This window comes from Rhinatrema bivittatum, chromosome 8, assembly GCF_901001135.1.
Source record: "Rhinatrema bivittatum chromosome 8, aRhiBiv1.1, whole genome shotgun sequence".
In the NCBI taxonomy this organism is placed as follows: Eukaryota; Metazoa; Chordata; class Amphibia; order Gymnophiona; family Rhinatrematidae; genus Rhinatrema; species Rhinatrema bivittatum.
The window spans coordinates 208,970,620-208,997,889 of record NC_042622.1 but is presented as its reverse complement, the minus strand read 5'-3'; the positions used below and the strand labels follow the sequence as shown (position 1 = coordinate 208,997,889).

Here is a 27,270-nt window from a genome sequence, read left to right as displayed (position 1 = left end):
AGGTTTGCATGCACTGCCTCCATTGTATGTTCCTAACCCATGGAAACTGACGCCACAGGCAATGCAACACTAGAGGAATAGAAACAGAAAGGTATGTTTCTCCCACGTTGTGCAAACTACAAAGACGGCATGAGACATGCATTTCCCAAAGCTGACAAAGAATATCAAAGACTTCCCATAAAAGAACGAGCAGGAAAAATTCTGTATAACCCCCCGGGGGAAACAGCAAAGTATTTATCCTGTCAGCAGCTGGGAAACACGATCTGACTAGGGACAGTACGGAACAGAATCTGGGAAGACTCCTCCTTATCATCCTCTCTGTACTTCGCCATTCTTTCCCCGTACCACGTTAAGAGCGGATCACCAAACAATGTGGACATTTCCGTGCATTTTTCACTGCAAGTTCAGCGAGGTTTAGCGCTCAATCAGCAGACCAGGGTTGTGAACTCAATTCCCCCCCCCTCCCCCATTTTCCCTTTGCAAAATACCGCATGGCCCACTGACCGCACAAAAGTAGACTACAGCTCCTGAGGTGGAGAAAAAGGGCCCAGTGCCGTGATCCGGCTTCCCGGCTCCTTTGGCACCGTAAAATTTGCAGGCTCTTGCGTGCCGAGGTCCACCCCACTTTTGAAAGCGGACTTAAATGTTCAGACGTCTGAAGATCATCCCGCACGCCGTTGCCCTTGCTGTTTGGTGCACGGAGCTGTGCTGAGAGAAATGTGCACACAAACTTTTAAATCCTAACCCCATCCAGACTCTGCCCCAGAATGCCTCCCTCCTGCTTGCATAAAAGTACATGCATGTAACGTGTCTCCAGAGCTGCCAAGGCACCCAGTTCCGGGAGGGAGATTTTAGGGCGGTTCTGACGCCTTATGGGGCCTGCAACACTGATTTCAATGGGTAGAATCAGGGACTACAAGTACCACACTGCACTGGGACTGCCCACCAAGTCTCCCTCCTGGAGCTGGGTAACTTGGCAGCTCTGCTAAAGGGCACGTAATCTTCCCTGCAGGGAAAGCAGGTAAGTCCTTTGAGAATTAACCGCTCTGTGCCTTACCTCTGCAATAAAAGTGTACGTTATCAGGCCAATAAAGATTCTTCGTTCTTTGAGCTGGCAAGTTCCTCCTGCCCCTTTGGACTTTAGCTCAGTCTGAACCAGGGCCGGGAACTGCTGTCATGAGCCTTTATTCGCAACCACCTGGGGGATTTTTACCTATCTTATAGTATCTTTATACTCCCCCCTCCCCCCCCCCCATATTCTCTTACCCCGATCGTCATAGCAAACCTCCTTGACCAGAGGCCAAACACCAGGGCTCCTTCCAGGACACTACAACCTAAATTCTGCCACTGCGTTTCACTCCCTCCCACTTCTGAGAGCTGTGAGCGCTGCCTCTGAAGCATCCCTAACCCCGGCTGACCCAGGGAGTGGTAGACCCAAGTGCCCAGTACTGAGCCAGCACCAGGCCTTCCCTACCAACAAAGCTTCTTGAATCTGAATCTGCGTTGCCTTTTCTTCTGGCGATTTACGTAAAACCAAATCATCAGCAGGAAAGGTAGAGAGTACTCCCTCCCTCTCTCCCTTTTCTGTGTTTGTCTCTCTCCCCACCTCTCTTCTTCTGTCTTACCTTCCCCTCCCCCCCAGCTTTTCCCCTTCTCTTGGTTTCTTTCTCCTGCATCTCTTTCTGTCTCCGGACAGCCCAAGCTGTCAAGGTTAATCCAATAAGGGAAGGAGTACCTGGGTCTTGCCATGGGAGAACAAAGCGTCCTCTGTGTTAACTCACTCCAGCGCTGGAGGAAAGGGGGAGGAAGAGATCACGCACACCTGCCAGATGCAGACCCAGAGATGATTCACTGTTGAGCAGAGAGGCACGAAGCTTGTAATATCCTTCCGACTCTGCATCTGTAAACCAACAACAGGTCAAGGCCCTGAGCAAGAATTCCAGTGGTGCCCTCAGTGTTGTAAAGAAAGCTCCATAACATTTACCAGCTCAGTTACTGATTACTTCTCTAATCGCTGATCAAATATGTAAATATGCACTCAAGTTAAGAGCGGGCAAGTGAGCCAGGTTCTGGGCATAGGTGAGGGTAGGCTGCCAACTCACCCCACTTTGACCCCCAGGCCTCCTTTTGCCCTGCTTCATGCTTGAAGCTGTAGTTCTGGTTGCCCCATTGATTTCCTGTAGGTAATCAGATCTACAACTCCACTCATTCAATGGGGCAAAAAAAGAAAAAAAAAAAACCAGGCCTGGATCAGCCTGTTTGGTCAACCTGGGGGTGAGTTGGAAACCTTAGGCGAGGGACAGTCCCAAGCACACTTACTGCTTTTGGCTTCTGCTTCTTTTCACGCTGACCTTCATGATCACTTCAGAGCCAGCGGAAACAAGATCTGCCAAGCTACCCAGTTTCTGGAGGGGGCTGGGACTTTTATCCGGTCCTGTTTTTTTGATCTGGCACCCCGGTGCAATGTGGAATTTGTGGTCCCTGCTTTCTAATCGAAAGCAGCATCACAGGTACCAGAATACTTTAAAAGGGGAGGGTATCAACAACAACCCCCCCCCCACACACACACACACACACACACACACACCCCAATTAAAAGCAGGATTGGCTCAGCTTGTCCGCTCACAACATGGAGCCGCCCGATCATACAGGCTAAGCTGGAGCTGCAGATTTTTTAGGGGGACCTGGGTGTTCTGGAAAGCTCATATACCACATCTTCTTTTTTTGAATTTTTTTTATGGCGGTTCAATTAAAGACATCGTACCCTAGCCCTACTAAGAGACCATTTTTCTCCAGAACCGAAGTACAGGCCTAAGGCATTCACTGCACAGCATGGGTCACAGAGGGCCTGGGGTAGGCCCCTTCCAGCTCAGAGCACGGCAGGAATAAGAAAACAATGCCTAACTCTGCCCCCCTCTTTCACTCTGTTCTTCTTCTCCTCTCTCTCTCTCTCTCTCTCTAATTCTCTCCTCTCTCTTTCACTTTGCTTTCTCTCTCCAAAGTTTCCCATTCCCTTTCAGGCCGACGCAATATCGGTGCGCATGACACAGGCGTTCGTGATCGAGCGCCCGCCCGATTTAATATTTAAAGGGGCCGCCGCGGTAGAAAGGAGGCGCTGGGGGGAATTCTGCGGCCCTAGTGCCTTCTTCGGCATCGGGCGCTCAGGAGAGGTGGCCGCCAGCGGGTTAGGAAAACGGATGCTCAATTTCACCAGCGTCCATTTTCCTACCCTGACCGCCAGCGATGCTTTTTTTTTTTTCTGTTCTCTTTTTCTTAGGTTCCTCCGACCTAATATCGCCACGGTATTAAGTCGGAGGAACTACAGAAAAGCAGTATTTTCTGCTTTTCTGTAAACTTTTGGGGCTCTTCAAGAATGAAAGCCTGCTCCGGGGCAGGCATTAGGTTTTGCTTGTTTGGTCGCGCGCGTTTTGGATGCTCTAATCACCTTATTGCATGAGGGGTTTTGCACGGGCGTCCAAGCACCGGTAAAGTCACCCGCTCGGCCAAGCGCACTGTATTGCATCGGCCGCTTTGTGTTTGGGCCTCGTTATCATATTAAGGATATTAAGTTTCTTTCACTTGGAGTCCTGATTTATTTATCTTATTTATTTAAAAGTGTTTATTACCTGCTCCTCCAAAAGCAAAGTCCGGGGCGGGGCACGATAAAAAAAAACACATAATTAAAATCAAACAAACAATAAAATGAACAAATATAGACAACAGCAGTGGGGAAGGTGAAAAACCTCAAACTACAGAACATAAAGCACTCCTGGGGAGAAGTAACAGCAGAGTTTAAGCAAAAGCCTCGTTAAATAGGTGTGTTTTCAAGAGCTTTTTAAATGATTTAGTGTCTTTAGTGAGGCGAATGTTGAGTAGCAAAGAATTCCATAGAATAGAACACCAAAAGCTGAAAAGTAACGTTAGCACATTTCAGTTAATCTTGCCAACTTTGGAGAAGGAACATCGATTAAGTATTGACGGGAGGAGCGGAGGGTGCGAACTGGAGTGCAGATGCGTAGGATGGAGCTAAATCCATGGTGATGAAACATTGTTAAGGAGGTTTGTGTATGATTACTGCTGTTTTGTACAGAATCCGCCACTGAAGAGGTAACCAATGTAGACCCTTAAGACCTGGAGTAATGTGTTCGTGAAGGGATGTCCCAGTTAATAATCTAGCTGCAGAGTTCTTAATAATTTGAAGAGGTCGAAACGTGCTCTGTGGCAAACTAGATTAAAGAGAATTACTACAGTCAATCCCTGTCAAAATTAGTACCCAGAAAATGGTTCGGAAGTTCACTGGCTCTAGACAGGGCTTCAAACGTCGTAGAGTTTCAATTTAAAAAATGAACCCTGAACAACAGACTTCACTTGTACTTAGGGTTGCCAACTGTCTTCAGATTTTCAGGGCAGGTTGATCCAGTCCTGGTTTTACCCCATTGCATGCTGGGACTTATTCTGCTTTCCCTATTGCATTCCTTAAGAAAAGCAAGACTAAGTATCTGCATGCAGGGGAGTAAAACCAGGACTGGGTCAAACTGTTCTGAAAATCTGGAGCCAGTTGACAACCCTACTTTAGTATTCATAGACAACTTGAGGGTCAAAAATGACTCCGAGATTTCATACTTTTTGAGATAATGATATGGTATGCCCATTGAAAGAGAAAGAAGAAGAAATGTGATAGGGCTATGGGTGACCAAGAAAATTATACCAGTTTTCTTTACATTTGATGAGAGTTTATTGCAGTATAACCAGCTCCTGATAGAACTGAAACATAATGAAGCAAGTTGCACAGTAGCTGCTCATGTTGACTTAAGAGGAAAAGAGAACTGAATGTCGTCAGCAGAGGGGAGTGAGGTAAATGTTAAAAAGCATGGCTGATAGGGGTAAAGGTTCCCCAGATATTAATGGGTACCATGAAGACATAGAAGGGCCGATTTTAATCTATTGTGAATGGCCAGAGAGATAGGAAGAAAACCAAGAAAGTACTGCACCAGCTTACCCAATATTTGACAAACACGAAAGAAGAATGCTATAGTCCAAGGTGTCAAAGGCAGCTGTAATATTTACTAAGATTAACATGTAGCAAGAACCTGAGTCAAAACCATGATGGACCACATCCAAGCTGGAAATGATTAATGTTCTGATACTAAGAAATCTCCGAAAACTGAATTGGTGCTTTTCTAAGATAGAATGTTCATCAAAAAATTGGGATAGTTGCTGCAGCACATCTGATTCAATGACTTTGGCAATAAAAAACAGAGATGAAACCTGGCAGCAACTGGAAAAATCTGTAGGATCTAGAGATGAACTTGATGTCTCTCTTGCTCGCTCTCTAACGCCAAACCCTAAGCGCCAGACACCTCCATGAGTTATATTCTCAAACTTCCACGGCATGGGAAAGCCACAGACTGAGGCAACCAGGATAGAGCGGCCATGAAGGCAATCTGTTTTGAAGAGGCTGAAAGGGGGAATATAAATACAATAAATAAATAAATAAATACATAAATATACCCCTAACATCAATGAACAGGCTTTGGACAGCTCTAGAAGGCCAGTGGTGGGAACAGGATTGAGAGGATGAATAAAGAGACATGGAGGGGAGGAGCTGGTGATGGTTTAAGAATGGGAAGTTACATTCTCATCTACCCAAAGTGGTAGAGAACCAGAGGGGAAGATAACTTGGCAGACTGGACCTCCTCTGCTGTCATTTATTGTGCTACTGAGGAAGGGTGCGAGAGATCCCCACCCTGAGGGCGCGTGCAAGAAAGGCCTGCCACACAGAGGCTGTGAGTAAGCGCCATTTTGTGGCTCCACAGGCAGGTTCCTTTAGAAAGACTCTGGTAAATATATTGTGCAGCGGGGTATACGCAGCAGGCCTGCTCTAGACATTTACACCCACGTGACGTGTGTGTGTGTGCGGTTCTGCACATTTATACAGTATAGGGGCAGAGGGCAGCAGGAGATTTCAGAGCAGCTGTCCTGGCAGGATGTGAAACCTGCATCTCCTCCCAGCACTGGGATTAGGCCATAGCCAAGCCCGCCGTTAGAGCTTCTGTTCAGAAGCAGTCACAGAAGTTACAAGTCGTTGTTTTAGCTTCCAGCAATAAATAATTCTCACACAAAAGACAAACTTCATCACCGTTTCCTATATGAACCAGAAGACACCCAGGTGTTTACGCTGCTTTCAGTCTGGCAGCCAGAGATTTCACAAAGCCTGCTTCTGCGCTGAATGTCCTCTGCCGCCAGGGGGGAGGAGACCTGGATTCCTGAGGAGGGAGTGGGGAGCAGGGAAGTGGCACTCAGATCTCACAGCTCAAGGACTGCTCCTGTAGTGATTTCCAGAGCAGCGTGGCACTGGATCCAGAGCTCCCCACACCGCACAAAGGGGTCGCTGCAAAGCCTCCAACAGGAGAGGGATGTGGGAGGAAATGGGGTGTGATGATTCCCTGATGAGTGCTGGATGGGAAGAAGTAGGTAGAAAGGGAAGTGCACAAAGCCACCTAATGAGAAATGGAGAGGGAAAGGCCAAGCAAGCAGTTGTGCAGGAGGACACCCCCCCATGATGTTCTTATCTCTATAAGAGCATCTCCACAATTTAGACATCATCTCAGTTCCTGTATTGTTCTTACTTCTACGTTCAAGAATATGTTAAAACTGTCTCTCACAAACCAGGGTCTCCAAATGGCTTTGTTTGGCACTTACCCTGATTCTTGAGTCAGGGTATGCTTGCTGGGTGCGATCTTAATCTTTCACATGTATTATTAGGGCTGTCGGGGATACTTGCATTATGCCAAAGGCAGCAGCCTTCTGGAGCTGATAGGGCATAATAGGTAGAGGCAACCTATCAAGGTGTGCCTGGAGGTTATTTTCAATCAAGCTGGTGGCGCCCAGCACAAGTGGGACTGTTTCTGTATCTTTCTGCCACATTTCCCTGGTCTCGGATTGCATCTCTTGGTACTTAATGATTTTCTGTCTCTCAATATGTAGTACAAAATAGTTTGCTGGGTACTGACCCTTCTATCAGCAATGCTGTTCTAGTGTTTTCTTCTTTACCACTGGGTCCTTTTTTTCTAGCATTGAGCTTTATATTGGTTGGAATGGGAATGTCCCAGTTGAGCACAATTTCTTCATTCTGTGTAAATCTCCCTGGATCATGATCCCAGTGCTTTTCTAGTACAGCGATGTTAGACACGTCCATATTCAGAAGGCCATTTAGTGGACAAATTATCCGGCTAAAGTTAGCTAAATAACTTGTCCTTGATATTCAGTGGAATAAACGTCCCATTGAATATCCCTGATTAAAGTTATCCAGCTAATTTTAGCCGGATAACATAAACCTAACTGGCCAGATTTTGAATATCACTGGTTATAAAGTCATCTGACTATGGTTAATTAGATAACTTTAACCAGCTATATTCAAAAGAATATAGTCTATTAAGTGGCAAATCGAGGAAATTAAAAAACAAAAACTTGCAGGCCCCGCTGAGACGAGCCTGCAACATCCCCCAAACCCCCTCTGTCTTACAGGAAAATATAATCACCGCAGCCAGTCCTGGTATGACCCTCCCCATCCCTCCTCCTGGCGAAATTTAAAACTAATTATAGACTCCAGGGCCCTCTGACCTTCCTCCAAATGAAACCCATACCCTCCCAGACCTCCTGATCCCTCAGTGATCTCCATTCTTCACCCAGATCACTTCTGGCATGGCTTATGTGCACCACATTAGAAGCATATGCTTCCAGCGTGGGTTCTCAGCAACGCCAGAGGTGCTGGGCCTGGGTTGCAGTAGGGCCGCTATCACGATCCGGGCCAGTCTATGAATCCAAAACTGTGGGGAAGTGCAGGGATCGCAAGTTGATTGATGATTGTATCTTATACCGTGCTGTCTGAGCATTTTTCGAGAGCAGTTTCAGTCTCCTTGCTGACCTTTTCTCGCAGTGATTTGTGCTGAACTGTTGCTCCTACATCTAACTCTTGGATATTTATGCACACCTTCCTGCTCAAGTTCCTTTATATTACAGTACAGATAGAAAGATGTTTTCAGTTTTGCATAGTTTTCCTCAAAAAAAAAAAAAAAAGTTGCCTTAGCACATTTGTCCAAGCCAAATGTCATCCTGATATCATGTGAGAAGCTCTTCACTGCTCAAAGCTGCTCCTCTAAGTGATGACCACGAGAGTTGGAAAGCTTGAAATCATCTACAAATAACAAGTGCAATGTTATCTGTGGATCATTTGTGTCTGCGGATTAAGACTAAATCTGTAGCCCAAGGAATTATTGAAAGTATTCGATGGCTTCAGTGCCAAACAAAACAAGCCTGGTGATATGGAATCTCCCTGAAATATTCCTTGCTGGATCATGATGTTATGTTTTGTATACCACCTTCCTTAGACATCATCCAATCCACAGTGGTTCATAAAACATGAAAATACAATAAATAGCAACACGTCAGAAAACTAATACATCAGAAATGCAATACACATCCTAAAATACCTTCAGGCCGATAGAGTACGGTGTGCTCGGCACATGCAAATGCAGGTTGATGAGCCTATTAGCTAATCGCCCAGGATACTGAAAGTAAAATGTGCGGCCAAGCTGCACACTTTACTCTCAGAAATGAATGCATGCCCAAGGGCAGACATTAAATTGTGAGCAACTGGAGGAATCAAAAATAAAAAAAAAAAAAAAAAATCCGCCCGCGGTCCAGCAGGTTTGAAAAAGGGACGCTAAATGTTACTGGCATCCATTTTCCTATCCCATGGCTGTCAGCGGGTTCGAAAACCGATGCCAGTAAAACAGAGCGTCGGTAGTCAGGACCCGCTGACAGCCACCTCTAAGCTAATAAGGAGGCGCTAGGGACACGCTATTGTCCCTAGTGCCACCTCATTTAAATACTGAATCGCACACCCAGGAGAAGTGACTGAGCGTGTCGGGAGAGCGGGCGCTCAACACGGAGAGCCAGCTCTCCCATGATTTTTACTGTATCAGCCTGATTAAGGGTCCAATTTTCAAAGGGTTTAAGCTCCTAACCTTTCGAGATAGGCTCCTAAATTGGCTCTTTTGAAAATGTACTAGGGCTGGAGTGCTTACATTTAGGGTCCTACTTTCATTAGGCTCCTAAATGTATGTGAATTTCAGCTGAAAACTTACGGGCGGATTTTAAAAGCCCTGCTCGCGTAAATCCACCCGGATTTACGCGAGCAGGGCCCTGGCGCGCCGGCGCGCCTATTTTGCATAGGCCGCCGGCACGCACAGAGCCCCGGGACGCGTGTAAGTCCCGGGGTTTTTTTAAGGGGGCGGGGCCGAACGACGCAGCGTTTTGGGGGCGGGACGCGGCATTTCGGGGGCGGGCTCGGGGGCGTGGTTTCGGCCCGGGGCATTCCGGGGGCGTGGCCACGCCCTCCAGAACCGCCCCCGGGTTGGGTCTCGGCGCGCCAGCAGCCCGCTGGCGCACGTGGATTTACATCTCCCTCCGGGAGGCATAAATCCATGGATACAGGTAGGGGGGGGGTTTAGATAGGGCCTGGGGGGGTGGGTTAGGTAGGGGAAGGGAGGGGAAGGCGAAAGAAAGTTCCCTCCGAGGCCGCTCCGATTTCGGAGCGGCCTCGGAGGGAACGGAGGCAGGCTGCGCGGCTTGGCGTGCACTGGCTGCCCAAAATTGGCAGCCTTGCGCGCGCCGATCCAGGATTTTATAAGATACGCGCGGCTACGCGCGCATCTTATAAAATCCAGCGTACTTTTGTTTGCGCCTGGTGCGCCAACAAAAGTACACGATCGCGCTTTTTTTTTAAATCTACCCCTTAGGTTCTTAATTTTGGCTGAAAATAGGCACTTAACTTAGGCACCTAACCTAGGAGCTGACATTTAGGAGCTCAGCTTTTTTTGAACATTGGCCCCCATTACTTACACCCCAGTTCACAAAGATGCACGAAAACATGCGTTGCAAGTAAATACACCCCATTAGAAATAATGAGCAATGTGTTAAATAATGCACATTTTTGCACGTTAACTCTTAATGCACCTTTGTGAATGGGAGTGTTAGGCTCTTCAGTATAGGAAAATGAATTGCAGGTCTAAATTTAGGTCCTTAAGTTTTAGGTTGCGAAATTTAGCTGAATTTTCATCCTAAAATTTAGGTACCCGGGTTCAGCTGCCTGATTTAGGGACTGAGCATTTTTTGAAAATAACCACCCAAATGTACAAATGCGCCAAAAATACAATAAACATTAATAGCTAGGGGACGTTGGGACAGTTTTTTCTCCCTCTCTTCCCCAGCAATTGTTCATAATTCAAACAATGTGTGAACTTTTTTATGGTGAACTTGATGTACGTGATCAATCCAGGGCTTATTTTGTACATCTCCAAAGCAATTTAATATCGTGTCTATGAGTTGCTATATCAAACGCTTTCTTATACTCAGTCTGTGCTATATTGAGATTTCTTTTTTTTTCTTACAGCAGGCCATGATGGCTTTATTCCTTATTAGCTGATCTTTGATACCATTTGATCCTCTCTTGTTGCCTTTCTGTTCTAGTGCCATGATGTTGCTGGAGTCTATTTGATTGTACATTTTATCTGCATATATTCCAGTGAGCAAGGCATGTTATAATCATTAAAGTGATACCCAAAAGGATCTAAATCTTTTATGCTATCCTAGTCTAGCATCAAATGTAAGACCAGTGCCATAATAGTGCCTTGTTGGTGCCTAGTGACTACGCTAGTGTGAACTTCCCCACAGCAGTGCCCTGTCAGTGTCAACGGAGACTTCACTGGTGTACTTTCCAAAAGCAGTGAGCCAGGAATCCAGAAGGGAGTGACTGATACTGCCAGCTGGGACATCACCAGTGTGAGCTCTTCCATATTAGTGCCCTGTCAGTGCAAGAAAAATGGGGGCGACGTGTGTGCCATAAGCCCTGGGAATCAGTGCTGGAGGTCAGCACAGTGTCATGTGTGACACACCGAGGTTATTTAAGACTACAAGTCTGAGACTTGCATGCCTCATCAGACACCGAGAGCAAAGAAAAGAGAGGGAAAGAGTGAGTGAAACACAAAGAGGGAGGGGAAGATGATCCTCCTGAGTCATTTCATATAACAAGGCGTGACGCTGCAGTTTCATCACATTCAGCTCTTTCTGCCTTAATACAACTCTACCCTGACATGCAGTGACACTGCTGTCCCATCACCCGGCTCTCCAAGCTTAGACAAAACTCTAATCTGACACACAGGGTCACTGCTGTCACATCATATTCTACACTCCAAACCTAAACACAGATGTACCCTGACACACAGCAACATTGCTATCCCCTTACACTCAGTTCTCCAAGCCTAGACACAACTCTACCCTGACACACCGTGACGCTGCTGTCCCATCACACAGCTCTCCAAGCCTAGACATAACTCTATCCTGACACACAGTGATCCTGCTTTCCAATCACAGTGCTGATCCATCACACTCTACACTCCAAAACGACACACAACTTTACCCTGAAAGTCAGTATTGCTGCTGTCACATCATATCTACACTCCAAACCTAGACACAGCATTACTGTGACACACGGTGACGATGCTGTCTCATCAAGCCTAGACACAACTCTACCCTGAAAAATAGTGACAGTGCTGTCCCATCACACTCATCTCTCCAAGCCTAGAGACAACTCTACCCTGACAGATAGGGATATTGCTGTCCTTTCACAGTCTACACTCCAAAACTAGACACAACTCTGCCCTGAAAGTCACTATTGCTGCTGTCACATCACTTCTACACTCCAAACCTAGACACAGCTCTACTCTGACAGAGTGACACTGCTGTCCCATCAAGCCTAGACACAACTCTACCCTGAGAAATAGTGACAATGCTGTCCCATCACACTCAGCACTCCAAGCCTAGAGATAATCTACCCTGGCACATAGGGACAGTTCTGTCCCTTCATACTCTGCACTCCAAACCTAGACAACTCCATCCTGACACACAGTGATCCTGCTTTCCAATCACACTCAGCTCTCCAAGCCTAGACATAACTCTACCCTGACACACAGGGTCACTGCTGTCCCATCACACTTTACACTCCAAAACTAGACACAACTCTATCCAGACACACAGCGATGCTGCTCTCCAATCACACTCAGGTCTCCAAGTTTAGACATAACTCTACTCTGACACACAGGGTCACTGCTATCCCATCACATTTTACACTCCAAACCCAGACACAGCTCTACTCTGACACACAGTGGCTGTCCCATCAAGCCTAGACACAACTCTCCCTGAGAAATAGTGACAGTGCTGTCCTATCACACTCAGCTCTCCAAGCCTAGAAACAACTCTTCTCTGACACTCAGGGACACTGCTGTCCCATCACACTCTACTCTCCAAAACTAGATACAGCTCTGCCCTGACACACAGTGATGCTGCTGTCCCATTAAATTCAGCTCTCCAAGCCTAAAGACAACTTTACCCTGACACACAGGAACACTGCTGTCCCATCACACTCTACACTCCAAAACTAGATACAGCTCTGCCCTGACACACAGTGATGCTGTTGTCCCATCAAGTCTAGACACAACTCTACCATGACACATAGGGACAGTGCTGTCCCTTCACACTCTACACTCCAAACCTAGACACAACTCTATCCTGACACACAGTGATGCTGCTGTCACATCATATTCTACACTCCAAACCTAGATACAGATCTACCCTGACACACAGCAACATTGCTATCCCATCACACTCAGTTCTCCAAGCTTAGACACAACTCTACTCTGACACACAGTGATGCTGCTGTCCCATCACACTCAGTTCTCCAAGCCTAGACACAACTCTACCCTGATACACAGGGACAACTGTGTCCCATTACACCCTATAGGCCAAAAATTAGACACAGCTCTACCCTGATACACAGCAACATTGCTATCCCATCACACTTAGCTCTCCAAGCCTAGACACAACTCTACCTAACTATTTTAGCCAAAAGATCTTCATTCAAAAATTGTAAGAAGGATCCAAAAGAAGAAAATAGGATAATGCATAAGCGTTGGCAATATAAATGTAAGTCATTGATAAGACAGGCTAAGAGAGAATTTGAAAAGAGGTTGGCCGTAGAGGCAAAAACTCACAGTAAAATCTTTTTAAAATATATCTAAAGCAGAAAGCCTGTCAGGGAGTCAGTTGGATTGTTAGATGATCGAAGGGTTAAAGGGGCAGTTAGAGAAGATAAGGCCATTGGGGAAAGATTAAATTATTTCTTTGCTTCGGTATTTACTGAAGAGGATGTTGGGGAGATACCTGTACTGGAGAAGGTTTTCATGGGTAATGATTCAGATTGATTGAACCAAATCACGGTGAACCTAGAAGATGTGGTAGGCCTGATTGACAAACTGAAGAGTAGTAAGTCACCTGGACCAGATGGTATACACCCCAGGGTTTTGAAGGAACTAAAATATGAAATTTCAGACCTATTAGTAAAAATTTGTAATCTATCATTAAAATAATCCATTGTACCTGAAGACTGGAAGGTGGCTAATGTAACCCCAATATTTTAAAAAGGCTCCAGCGGCGATCCGGGAAACTACAGACCAGTTAGCCTGACTTCAGTGCCAGGAAAAATAGTGGAAAATGTTCTAAATATCAAAATCACAAAATATATAGAAAGACATGGTTTAGTGGAACAAAGTCAGCATGGCTTTACCCAGGGCAAGTCTTGCCTAACAAATCTGCTTCACTTTTTTGAAGGAGTTAATAAACATGTAGATAAAGATGAACCTGTAGATGTAGTGTACTTGGATTTTCAGAAGGCGTTTGACAAAGTTCCTCATGAGAGGCTTCTAGGAAAAGTAAAAAGTCATGGGATAGGTGGTGATGTCCTTTCGTGGATTACAAACTGGCTAAAAGACAGGAAACAGAGAGTAGGATTAAGTGGACAATTTTCTCAGTGGAAGGGAGTGGGCAGTGGAGTGCCTCAGGGATCTGTATTGGGACCCTTACTTTTCAATATATTTATAAATGATCTGGAAAGAAATACGACGAGTGAGATAATCAAATTTGCAGATGACACAAAATTGTTCAGAGTAGTTAAATCACAAGCAGATTGTGATAAATTGCAGGAAGACCTTGTGAGACTGGAAAATTGGGCATCGAAATGGCAGATGAAATTTATGTGGATAAGTGAAAGGTGATGCATATAGGGAAAAATAACCCATGCTATAATTACACAATGTTAGGTTCCATATTAGGAGCTACCACCCAGGAAAGAGATCTAGGCGTCATAGTGGATAACACATTGAAATCGTCGTTGCAGTGTGCTGCGGCAGTCAAAAAAGCAAACAGAATGTTGGGAATTATTAGAAAGGGAATGGTGAATAAAACGGAAAATGTCATAATGCCTCTGTATCGCTCCATGGTGAGACCGCACCTTGAATACTGTGTACAATTCTGGTCACCGCATCTCAAAAAAGATATAATTGCGATGGAGAAGGTACAGAGAAGAGCAACCAAAATGATAAAGGGAATGGAACAGCTCCCCTATGAGGAAAGACTAAAGATGTTAGGAGTTTTCAGCTTGGAGAAGAGACGGCTGAGGGGGGATATGATAGAGGTGTTTAAAATCATGAGAGGTCTAGAGCTTGTGATGGGATAGCTCAGTGCAGAGTTGTCTCTAGTTTTGGAGTGTAGGGTGCATTGGGACAGCAGTGTCCCTGAGTGTCAGAGAAGAGTTGTCTCTAGGCTTGGAGAGCTGAGTGTGATAGGGTAAATGTGAATCGGTTATTTACTCTTTCAGATAATAGAAGGACTAGGGGACACTCCATGAAGTTAGCATGGGGCACATTTAAAACTAATCGGAGAAAATTATTTTTCACTCAACGCACAATTAACTCTGGAATTTATTGCCAGAGGATGTGGTTAGTGCAGTTAGTGTAGCTGTGTTTAAAAAAGGATTGGATAAGTTCTTGGAGGAGAAGTCCATCACCTGCTATTAATTAAGTTGACTTAGAAAATAGCCACTGTTATTACTAGCAACAGTAACATGGAATAGACTTAGTTTTTGGGTACTTACCAGGTTCTTATGGCCTGGATTGGCCACTGTTGGAAACAGGATGCTGGGCTTGATAGACCCTTGGTCTGACCCAGTATGGCATGTTCTTATGTTCTTACCCTGACACACAGCAATATTGCTATCCCATCACACTCAGCTCTCCAAGCCTAGACAAAAGACTTTCCTGGCACACAGTGACACTGCTGTCCCATCATATATGATTTAAAGGAGGATTATAGCCAAACCTGTATTAAGCTAACAAAAGTTTAATGACACGTTGCTCAAGATGCGCTGCTTGGCTTGTGTGAATGCCTCTCAAATCCTGCTCTAACAGCGTTGCATTTCATCTAGGTACCGGACCACATCCATTTCCTTGAGAAAAACCCAACAAAGAGTTTGCTTTCTTTCTAGTCCAGTAAATACATATCCTCTCCATGGAGCTGGGCTATAAACTCTCACCTAGCTCTGGAAACCCAGGTACCACAAATCAACACAACGAACAAGCAGCTTAACTGCAAGACGCTCTATTCAGAGCTCCTCCTTAGATTGTGTGCTGTGCTAAGGGCCACAGAAGGTGATCTCATTGCCGGAGTGTGGTAGTGCAAAAGTGACACACTAACCACCGAAGGAGTAAAATTTACAAACTACCTCACAACCACAGGATCTGACTGGCCTAAACTTGACAGCATCTTACAATGGACAGCAAACAACACATGAGCCAGTCAGATCCCAAGCCATATGAGTTCATTGGTGACGCTGCTGTGAATATGGCTGTTTGCAGGAATTCAGGGGAAATGCTGGATAAAGTAGTGTGGCTGCCATGTTGTTTATTTATTTTATTTATTTACCAAGTTTTATATTCTGCTACCTCCAAAATTCCTGCCCAGAGTTGATAGCGGGAAATTATGTACATGTTTTTAGTAAAGCATAAAACACAATAAACAAAACATAAACAGAATAAACACAGTGAAAAACTCAAACACTTAAAAAAGCACAAAAAAAATGATACTCATAAATGAAAGGCTTCATTCAAACAAAATGTTTTTATCTTTTTTTCTGAAGGTCCTTACATCTTGCTCTGGCCTAACTTCAGCGGGCCAAAAACTTCCAATGGGTGGCACTAATATACAAAAACGCTCAGCTAAGCGACCACTTTGATCTAAAGTCATGTAATGCCAGGACTGTTAACAGGTGTGTTTTCTGGCGACCAGAGAGAACACACAGGTGTATACCATGGCAGTTCTGCGGCCATGATAATTTCCTTTCAGAATGCAACAGCTTATGTGTAATGAGTAGGGTTGACAACTGGCTCCAGATTTTCAGGACAAGTTGATCCACTCCTGGTTTCACCCCATTGCATGCAGGGACTTGCACTTCTGATTTCCCTATTGCATTCCTTTAGAAAAGCAAGACTACAAGTCCCTGCAGGCAATGGAGTAAAGCCAGGACTGGATCAGCCTGTCCTGAAAACCTGGAATCAGTTGGCAGCCCTAGTAACGACTAAGATTTTTAATTGGGCTCGGCATTTTATTGGGAGCCACTGGAGATGGCACAGCAAGAGAGTGATGAGATTCTGCACACGAATGCCACTTAGGACACGTGAAGCAGCATGCTGAGTTCGTTGCACTATTAGTCCGCTTGAATGCAGAGAAATAAAGGTTAACAAATAAAAACAAACAACAAAATTATATGTATATAATCTACATCTCAAGTGATAGATTTTCGTTGGACTAATATTATTCATTTGTTTATTTAAAATGTATAATTCCTCCTATCATAACTAAAGTGAGCCTTAGCGAATTACAGAAGAGCACAGACATTAACTCACAAACAACAGCCAGTAAAACAATCACAAAACAAATGAATAAAGCAGTTCAGAGTCCATCAAATGTTTGGCATAATAAATCCCGGCCTTTCCGTTCAATGAGTAGGGAATTCCAGAGAGCAGGCGGGCGCGCAGAAAAAGCTGGCTTAAGATGAACCTTACATCGTCACGCTACCGCCAGAAGACCCGAAGGACCTCGTAACATTTCTTGAGTAGCCTCTGAGCTCTAAATTTGAACGAGTATGGGGAAATGTTGGGAAGCAGCTTCAAAATCCTTCAAAAGGGAAGGATCATTTCCAAAGCCACTTTCGAGCCTGATTTGCCTGTTTGAAAGCCCACGTGGGAGCTCCACCACATACGCTTAGCCTCATTAGGGGGGGCATAAAATGACACCCGCAGATTGCATTTTGAGCTCTACACATTTTGTTTTCCTTGGAGAAAGATCACTCCCACAAGAAGGCGGTAAATTTCAAAGTGAAAATTGGTGCAAAGTCTGGGGGTGGGGGTAAAAGGTACCCCAAAAACTTTGTCCTAAGGTGGTCAATCTGAGAATTGTCCCCGTACTGACTCTGGAGGCAATCATCAAACTGTCCACGTGTCAGTGAACCCCCACAGATAGTCCTGCTTCGATCACTGCCCTGCGAAACGTACCCACCCGAGATTGCACCTGCTGCTTGGGTGGCAAACGTCTGAGGGCGGTTTTGATTGTTCAGAAATACCCCTGATCAGACCCCACCTTGGGAATGCCACAGGTAAAAACAGCGTTTTACCTGAGACAATGGCTTTGACCATTGCCTTTTTGTGTTATTTGTAATTGCTGGCTCTGGTTAGTTTTACTTCTACTGTGTTCATGCATTGTACACAGACATAAAAACATAGAGTATTATTCGGCTTAAGCACTTTAAATAAAAATAAATACATATATATATATACATACACACACACACACACACACACACACACACACACTATATATAAACATGTCAATGCTATGCAAAGTCTTGATTTTGGCAACTTATCTCAGATATTCCAGTTTGTGGTTTACGAATAATTATCTGGATCTACTTTGCCTATAACCTCAGTGTATCTCACAGCAAGGAAAGGGACATGGGAGGTGGCTTGTTCCCCTCACAGCAGGGACATGGGAGGCTGCAGGAGTACCTCATAACAGGGACACAGAAGGCTGGGCGCTAGCTCACCGCAAGCACCTGGAAGGCTCCGGGTGTATCTCACAACAGGGACATGGAAGGCTGCAGGTGCACCTCATAGCCAGGACAGGGAAACAAGAAGTTGCATGTCTTGTATCTTTCTCTCTATCACCAAAATCCACTAACCTGTCTTTCTGAACGCATTTTCAAAACTCTTGCAAATCACTTCCTGCTTAGAATACTGCAACCCACTCATCACGGTTTTCTCACCAGACCATTTCTTTCTATTACAATCTATTCAGCTACCTGATTTGCCTTCTTCCTACAACCATATAACCCTTCTTCTCAGATTCCTACATTGACTCCCCATCTGCTTCTGCAAACAGCTGAAGCATCTCCTATTCGCTGGCAAGTGCCTTCGCTCTGCAGTTCATCAGTATCTCCCCTCTGTTATCTACATCTCTCCCATCATTGGATAGGTTGCGCTTTATCTGTGCTCTGCCAATTCCGACTCTGTGCTTTCCACCTTGTGTGAGGATATGCCTGGAACAACCTTCCTGAGTCTGTGCATCCTGCTCCCTCTCTGGCCAAATTCAAATCCTGTTTAAAAACCCACCTTTTTGAGGCTGCTTTTAAGTCTTAAGCCATTGCTCTCCCCGATCACAGACTTCTTGATTTCAACCAAGCTTTCTACAATAAGTTTCTTCAAGCCTCTTATTTGTCTTGGCTCTGTCTTGACTAAATTGAAAGCAGGAACTATCTGCAGTGCTGTGTACATTTGGTTGCACTGTGAAAAAAAGATTAATTGGTAGCGAGTGCCCCTCCCAGCAGGGAAAGGGATATGGGTGGCTACAGGAGCATCTCACTGCAGGAATATGGGAGGCTTCATAGCAAGGACACGAGAGGCTGCAGGTGCAGCTCACAGCAGGGTCATGGAAAGTTACAGGTGCACCTCCCAGCAGGGAAAGGGACGTGGGAGGCTGGGAATAACCTTCACAGCCAGGACACGGGAGGCTGCATGTGCATCTAACGCAGGGACGAGAACATGTGAGGCTGCTGGTGCAGCTCTCAGAAAGGACACGGGAGGCTGCTGGTGCAGCTCACAGCAAGGACACGGGAGGCTGCATGTGCATCTAACGCAGGGACGAGAACATGTGAGGCTGCTGGTGCAGCTCTCAGAAAGGACACGGGAGGCTGCTGGTGCACCTCACAGCAAGGACACGGGAGGCTGCTGGTGCACCTCACAGCAAGGACACGGGAGGCTGCTGGTGTACCTCATAGCAAGGACACGGGAGGCTGCATGTGCATCTAACACAGGGACGAGAACATGTGAGGCTGCTGGTGCAGCTCTCAGAAAGGACACGGGAGGCTGCAGGTGCAGCTCACAGCAAGGACACGGGAGGCTGCTGGTGCAGCTCACAGCAAGGACACGGGAGACTGCATGTGCATCTAACGCAGGGACGAGAACATGTGAGGCTGCTGGTGCACCTCACAGCAAGGACACGGGAGGCTGCTGGTGCACCTCACAGCAAGGACATGGGAGGCTGCTGGTGTACCTCATAGCAAGGACACGGGAGGCTGCATGTGCATCTAACACAGGGACGAGAACATGTGAGGCTGCTGGTGCACCTCACAGCAAGGACACGGGAGGCTGCTGGTGTACCTCTTAGCAAGGACACGGGAGGCTGCTGGTGCACCTCAGAGCAGGGAAAGGGACATGGGAGGCTGGGAATACACTTCACAGCCAGGACACGGGAGGCTGCATGTGCATCTAACGCAGGGACGAGAACATGTGAGGCTGCTGGTGCCCCTCACAGCAAGGACACGGGAGGCTGCTGGTGCACTTCACAGCAAGGACACGGGAGGCTGCTGGTGCACCTCATAGCAGGCACAGGACCTGAAAGAACTTGGAGATATACAATATAATAATCTCCCAACCTCATGAATATAACAATCACACCCCCTGTCTGATCTATGCAGTGCAAACAGACCCAATAGAACATAAGAAATGCCCTATTGGCCCAGACCAGAGCCAGTTTAAGTATTTGATAACCAGAGGCCTGGTTGGAGGGCAGGATGGGTGGGGAGTCCCTGGAGTTCAGAAATTGGAAGACGTTTGTTCCCCTAGAAACCCAGCGTGCCCTAGCTCTGGGACTCTGGACCTCCTCCAGTTTCTGAATTCCAGGGACACAAGAGTCCTCTTCGACCAGGGCAGACTGGATGGACCACTTGGGGCGTCTTCTGCTGACATTTACTATGTTACTGTGTATCTCGTTATCCCCCGACGTACCCACGATTCTCCTAGGAGACTTTAACTTACACATAGATACCATCCCACAATCCCCAGCATGCGAAGCATTCATGTCCTCCCTCGAAGCCATGGGTTTCCATCAAATTGTGAACTCGCCCACACACAAAGCTGGCCACACTCTTGATCTGATTTTTATCAACTCCCACTTCAACATAAGCAACCCCCCATCATGCATGGCAGTACCCTGGTCTGATCACTCCCTGATTCAAACTAGACTCACCCTCCCTCAAAGTTCTACTATACTGCCCAGTCAGCCCATAGCATTCAATTTTCGCAAATCCTGCGATATAGACACCATCACACAAGCATGCTCGGATATAGGCAACCATATTGATCTCTCCTCCACCGACAACGCCTTCTCCACCTGGGTTAATTCCACCCTCAGCATCGCCAATAAACACTGCCCTTTAATAACGAAAACTGTAAACCCAAACCGTAGAAATCGAAAACCCTGGTACACGCCTGAGCTCAGGGATCTTAAAACCCATCTCAGAGCTGCAGAAAGGTCCTGGCGTAAGCACCAATCCCCCGCAACCAAAACAATATACTACCAACGTATGCATGAATATAGAAAGTCCATACTCCAAACCAAACGAGAATATTACGCCAAAAAAATACATGGTCTGCAACACAATCCCAAGGCCCTCTTCTCCATGGTTGCCAATCTAACCTCGCCCTCCCTCACACAACAACCTGCAATTTCCTCAAAAATCGGTGCAATGAGCTTGCACAATTTTTTAAAAACAAGGTATCCTCCATCACAGCACAATTCTCTCGCAACAGCTTCAAAATCTGTCTCCCCTCTATAAACGCACCAGTCTCCCTTTCCATTTTTGATTCCTCTTCCTCCCTGGAAGTTGAGAACATCCTAAAAAAAATGAAACCCTCTTCACATCCCTCTGAAACTATTCCTTCTAAACTCTTACTATCTATACCCAAAGTGATCGCCAAACCTTTATCGAATATTCTTAACTGTTCCTTAGAGCATGGCACAGTCCCTAATTTTCTTAAGCAAGCAGTAGTGAAACCGCTACTCAAAAAACCCAATCTTGACCCTACCACCCTATCTAATTACAGACCCGTCTCCAATCTACCCCTCCTAGCTAAAGTCCTGGAAAAACTAGTTAATTCACGCCTATCTGATCACCTAGAACAGAACAATATTCTCCCATCCACCCAACACGGTTTCAGGAAGCATTTAAGTACTGAAACCCTACTGCTCTCCCTACATGACACCCTCATCAGAGGAATCGACTCAGGATCCTCGTACCTGATTGCAATGCTTGACATTTCTGCTGCATTTGATACAGTCAATCACGATGTCCTCCTCAATATCTTGAAGAGTATCGGGATTACTGGCAATGCCCTCACCTGGATTCAATCGTACCTCCAAAATCGCTTCTTTACTGTTTTAGTGGACAACAATGAATCTGACCCCATCAGTCTCCCTCAAGGTGTGCCCCAAGGATCCTCTCTCTCTTCTACCCTCTTTAATATATACATGCTTCCCCTTACCACGCTTCTCACTAACCTTCACATCAAGCATTTCATATATGCTGACGATGTGCAACTCATTTTCCCATTCTCTGACTCTCTACAAACTGCGCTACAGAACTGGGAATCCTGTCTCTCCTCTATCAACCAACTTCTCAATGACATGCAGCTAGCTCTAAATCCCAACAAACTGAACTATTAATCATATCTAACAGGCATCCGCTCCCAGACATTCCTTTTGCATACTCATCTACCACTTTCCCCCCGCACACTCGCAACCTAGGTATCCTTATTGACAATCATCTCACCTTTAAACCATTCATTAAATCCATCCTAAAGGAATGCTACTTTAAGCTCCAAACGATAAAAAAACTCAGACCCCTGCTTCATTTCTCCGACTTCCGCACAGTTCTCCAGTCTATCATTTTGTCTAAAATAGACTATTGTAACGCTCTCTTCCTCGGCATCCCTGCAATACATACCAAGCCTTTGCAACTTTTGCAAAACGCCGCCGCTAGGATTCTGTCAAACACAAGAAAAAGAGACCATATTGCCCCCACACTCATAGAACTACATTGGCTCCCAATAAAATCACGAATTCTTTATAAAGCACTCTCCATCATTCATAAAAGTCTGTTAAACTCCAACCTCAACTGGATCAACCCCCCCCCTCCTCCCCCGCACCTCCAACAGACCCACCCGCACAGCCCTTCAAGGAACCCTTCGTGCCCAACCCATCAAAACTTTCAAACTATCCTCTACTATTAGCAGAGCTTTCTCCCTCGCCGGCCCCACCTTATGGAACTCCCTACCCCATGATATACGCCTAGAGACACATACACCCAAATTCAAAAAAAAACTGAAAACCTGGCTTTTCCAGCAAGCCTACTCCATATCCCCCCCTACCACTTAGAATTTCCCCCATTAGTGAATTCCTCTATAATATATACTCTTCGAGCTATGACTATGAATGCCTCCGATTTAAGACTAAGAATTTGCCTGCTGTTTTTTGTACTTTGAACTCTCCTATCTGTGTATATAGTTGGTTTACTCATATTGAGTTATATTTATAGCTAGTTTTCACCCCCCTGTTTAATGTACTCTATTGGTTATATGTAAGGGCCCCGCCCAAAAGTTAATCTTGTTCCGCTGTTATATGTAAGGGCTCTGCCCAAATGTTTTTGGGCTCTGCCCAAATGTTTTTGTTTTTTGTAAACCGATGCGATGTGTCAACGGATGTCGGTATAAAAGAGACCTTAAATAAATAAATAAATAAATAAATATCTGGTGCCTTCAAAAGCTGGAGCCCAGGACAATTGCCTAAATCCAGCCTTGGATCAGATCAAAGGCCAATCCAGTCCTTCAGGGCTGGCCAACTCTGGTCCTCAAGAGCCACAAACAGGCCTGGTTTTCAGCAGATCCACCATGAATGTGCATGAGACAGATTTGCTTGAACTGCCTGCATTGCATGCAAATCTATGTGCTAGAGGCAAGCAGCAAGTGCTTAGAGAGGAAATAAATAAGTTCAGGCATGTGCTGAGCTCTCCACCTGCTTAAAACAACCTTCCAGTGTCTAGCAGTCATAGGTTAGGGATGCCCTGAGCCTAAGGTGACAGCCATAATAACTATGACCACGTCTCATGTACACAGAGCACAGGAATCTCTGCAAGCTGTGACACCTTGTACTGAACCAACACAAAGGTCTTGAACCATGCAAGATCCCACGCAATGTACCCTGCACTTACAGGTTCAACTCCCGGCACACCGAGCACATACAGGTACACAGTCCTCCCTCTCAGCGCCTACAGATGTGCAGTCCTCTCACATTGAGTGCACACAGGTTCATAATCCTCTCACAACACGCCCAGCACAATTCTTAACACAATAGGAGTTAAGGACATAATTACTGGGCATATGGACGGGCGTGGCTTAGGGACGTCATGCCCCACCAATCTATGAGAATTCTTTGAAGGTGCAAATGAACATGTGGATAAGAGTGAGTCGGTCGATATAGTGTCCTTGAGTTTTCAAAAGGCATGTGACAAAGTCACACTTGAGAGATGACTCAGAAAATGACAGAAAAGCCATGAGATAGGAGGCAAATGTCCTTTGATGGCTTGGTAACTGGTTAAAAGCTAGGATAGAGGGTCGGCCTAAATGGTCAGTTTTCCCAATGGAGGGAAGTTAATAATTGAGTGCCCCAGGATCTGTACTGGGACCAGTATTGGTTAATGTTTTCCATAAATGATCTGGAAAGGGGCGCAATGAGTGAGGTGATCAGATCTGCAGATGACACAAAATTGTTCAAAGTAATGAAACACAAATAGGCTGTGAGGAATTGCAGGAGGACATTGCAAGACTGGGGAACTGGGCATCTAAATGGCAGAAGAATATTAACGTGAACAAGTGCAATGTGAATGCACATAGGGAAAATAAATCAATCCTTACTATTGTGCCCAACGCTGGGAGCTGCATTAGGAGTTATCTCCCAGGAAAAGGACTTTGTTGAAATCTTCAGCTCAGTGTGCAGCAGCAGGAGCCAAAAAAAGAAAAACAGAATGCTAGGAATTATTTGGGAAGGAATAGCAAACAAAACTGGGAACATCTCAATGCCCCTGCACCAAAACATGGCGTGGCCACACCTTGAGCACTGCGTGCACCTCAAAAAAAGAAGATATATGTATTTATTTATCGAGTTTTATATCCCGTCGTTCGGTTTCGCCATCACAACGGTTTACAAAGTTTCGATCTTTAAGAGATTGTTCAAAATTCATACGCTTGTTAACATAGTTATCTTAATCGTTATAAACACAGTTTGGTTGTAATTTGTACAGGTTAATTTATGTGTTTTGGATTAGTTCTGCATGTTTTTATGGGCCGGTAGGGAGGGAAGTTGTAGCATAGAGTCATAGGGTGTTTTGGTAGGCTTTGGTGAACATCCAAGTTTTTAGCTCTTTTTTGAAGGTTTTTCGATTTTCTTGTGTTCTCAGTTCGGTTGGGAGGGAGTTCCATAGCTCGGAGCTCTCTTCCGAGTTGAGGTGAGTTTGTGACGAGCAGGAGTAGTTTTTAATAGACCTTTGTTCGCTGAATGGAGATTTCGGTTTGGTGAGTGGAGTTTTATGGATGCACTTAGCCAATTTGTTTGTTACGGGTGCACTTAGCCAATTTGTATATATATATCTAGCAGAACTAGAAAAAGTGCAGAGAAGGACAACAAAAACGGATTATGGTGATGAACCGGCTCCTTTATGAAGAAAGACTAAACAGGTTAGGACTCTTCAGCTTGGAAAAGAGGAGGTTTATAAAACCATGTTTGGTATGGAACAGGTTAATAGGGAATGGCTATTTATATGATCATATATTTCCAGGACTAGGGGACACTCCCTGAAACTAACAAGGAACAGATTTAAAACAAATTTGCAAAAGCGTTTTTTTCAGATAAGCAAAATTATGCAATGAACTTGTTTGCCAGAAAAATGTGGTTCGGGCTAGTTGCCTAAGTTTAAAAAAAAGAAAATGGTTTGGACAAGTTTCTGGAGGACAGGTCCATACATAATTATTAGTCAGGTCGACTTTGGTTTCTCCACCTCTTAATCCCGTTCATACTGGGACTTGCCAGGTGCATCCAGGCCACCCGGACAGGCAGCTGGACTCCATGGACCCTTGGGGTGGACCCACCCCTAACATTATTTTCTTACAGGGGCACTATTTTATATTGAAAACCGTTTATTGACAAAAAGGTATAGAGAAACGCTAGATGTGCATGGAACACTGATGCTCATCCATCCACACCGTCATGAATTTTACTATGGTAAAACTGCAGATTGCAGAACAAAGAATTACACCTGAGGTTAAAAAAAAAACACTTCTTCAGGACAATAATAGAAATCTCTTAGACTCCATTATCTTCAGGTTCTTTCCTAACACCCCCCCCCCCCCCCAAATATTTTAAAGGCCTCTCATCCTCTCGCCACCTGAGAAAACATCAGGCCCCCCCCCCCTCCCCGTGCTCCCCCTGGGGTGCCACGCAGGTGCGCCCCCCCCCCCCCCCCCCCCACACACACACACCCTGCAGGCCCAGGTGCACAGGGCCCTGTGCAGCCCTGATGACTTTCTCCCTCTGGCTCAGCTCCCGCCCACCACTGTCTTCCCCGCTGGGCTCCTCTTGTTTGCTTTGACAATAGGTGCCAGGGCTCATCTCCCTCGAGAGCAGCCGCACAGCAGATTGCAGTCACTCACCTGCGCCGGCTGGACTGGAGCCTGCCAAAGGAGCAATAAGATTTGCATAGTTTCACCTGAGGGAGAGTAGGAGCAGGGAGGCGTGGGCAGAGGAGGAGGAGGAGGAGAAGGAGGGGGCGCGCTGCCCACATCACAGCAGAGGGAGGCGATGTACCCAGGCCTCTTGGCTTGGCCAGGTGCCCGGGGGGGGGGGGGGGGGGGGGGGGAAGGGGGAGGTGCGGAAAGTGTAAACAGTTCCTACCCATAGGCAGGATGGAGGAAGACCGCTGTGCAGCTCGGTTTCTGTGGCTACGTGTTTCGGGAAGTGTAAATTGGAAAGTCAGGGAAGGAGAGATGTGTTTTTTTTGTTTGTTTTTTTTTGCCCTGTGATCGATACTCACCTGCGAGTGGAAATTTTCTGAGAGTGACTCATTCGCAGAATTTATTCCAAAGCCATAAACTTCGGTAAACAGGGCAGAGCCTCTACGTCCCCCAGAGAGGACTACACTGGGCAATGACTTTCCACCCATGTTCCAGAGAATGTGATACACGGGGCAGTGACTCTCTGCCGCACACCCCAGAGAGTGGAATACACGGGGCAGTGACTCTCTGCCGCACACCCCAGAGAGTGGAATACACGGGGCAGTGACTCTCTGCCGCATACCCCAGAGAGTGGAATACATGGGGCAGTGACTCTCTGCCGCACACCCCAGAGAGTGGAATACACGGGGCAGTGACTCTCTGCCGTACACCTCAGAGAGTGGAATACACGGGGCAGTGACTCTCTGCCGCATACCCCAGAGAGTGGAATACATGGGGCAGTGACTCTCTGCCGCACACCCCAGAGAGTGGAATACACGGGGCAGTGACTCTCTGCCGTACACCTCAGAGAGTGGAATACACGGGGTAGTGACTCTCTGATGCACACCCCAGAGAGAAGAATACACGGGGCAGTGACTCTCTGCCGCATACCCCAGAGTGGAATACACGGGGCAGTGACACTCTGATGCACACCCCAGAGAGTGGAATACACAGGGCAGTGACTCTCTGCCGTACACCTCAGAGAGTGGAATACACGGGGTAGTGACTCTCTGATGCACACCCCAGAGAGAAGAATACACGGGGCAGTGACTCTCTGCCGCATACCCCAGAGTGGAATACACGGGGCAGTGACACTCTGATGCACACCCCAGAGAGTGGAATACACGGGGAAGTGACTCTCTGCCGCATACCCCAGAGAGTGGAA

At 46.1% G+C, this 27,270-nt stretch overlaps 1 protein-coding gene across 3 annotated transcripts in view; it reads right to left on the bottom strand.

The window, feature by feature from the left end:
- The window catches only part of LOC115097228 (claudin-3-like), an 87,729-nt gene extending 61,602 nt beyond the window's left edge, over nt 1-26,127 (bottom strand). Inside the window, exons 1-2 of one of the 3 annotated variants that reach the window (XM_029612853.1) lie at nt 26,046-26,127; nt 1,736-1,900 (exon numbers count right to left, since the gene is read on the bottom strand). The gene's annotated coding sequence lies outside the window, so the exon portion shown is untranslated. Of the gene's footprint in view, nt 1-1,735; nt 1,901-18,617; nt 18,756-26,045 lie in introns of those variants that run through there. The other 2 variants (XM_029612854.1, XM_029612856.1) reach the window with 2 other exon arrangements.
- Between the last annotated feature and the right edge of the window lie 1,143 nt (nt 26,128-27,270).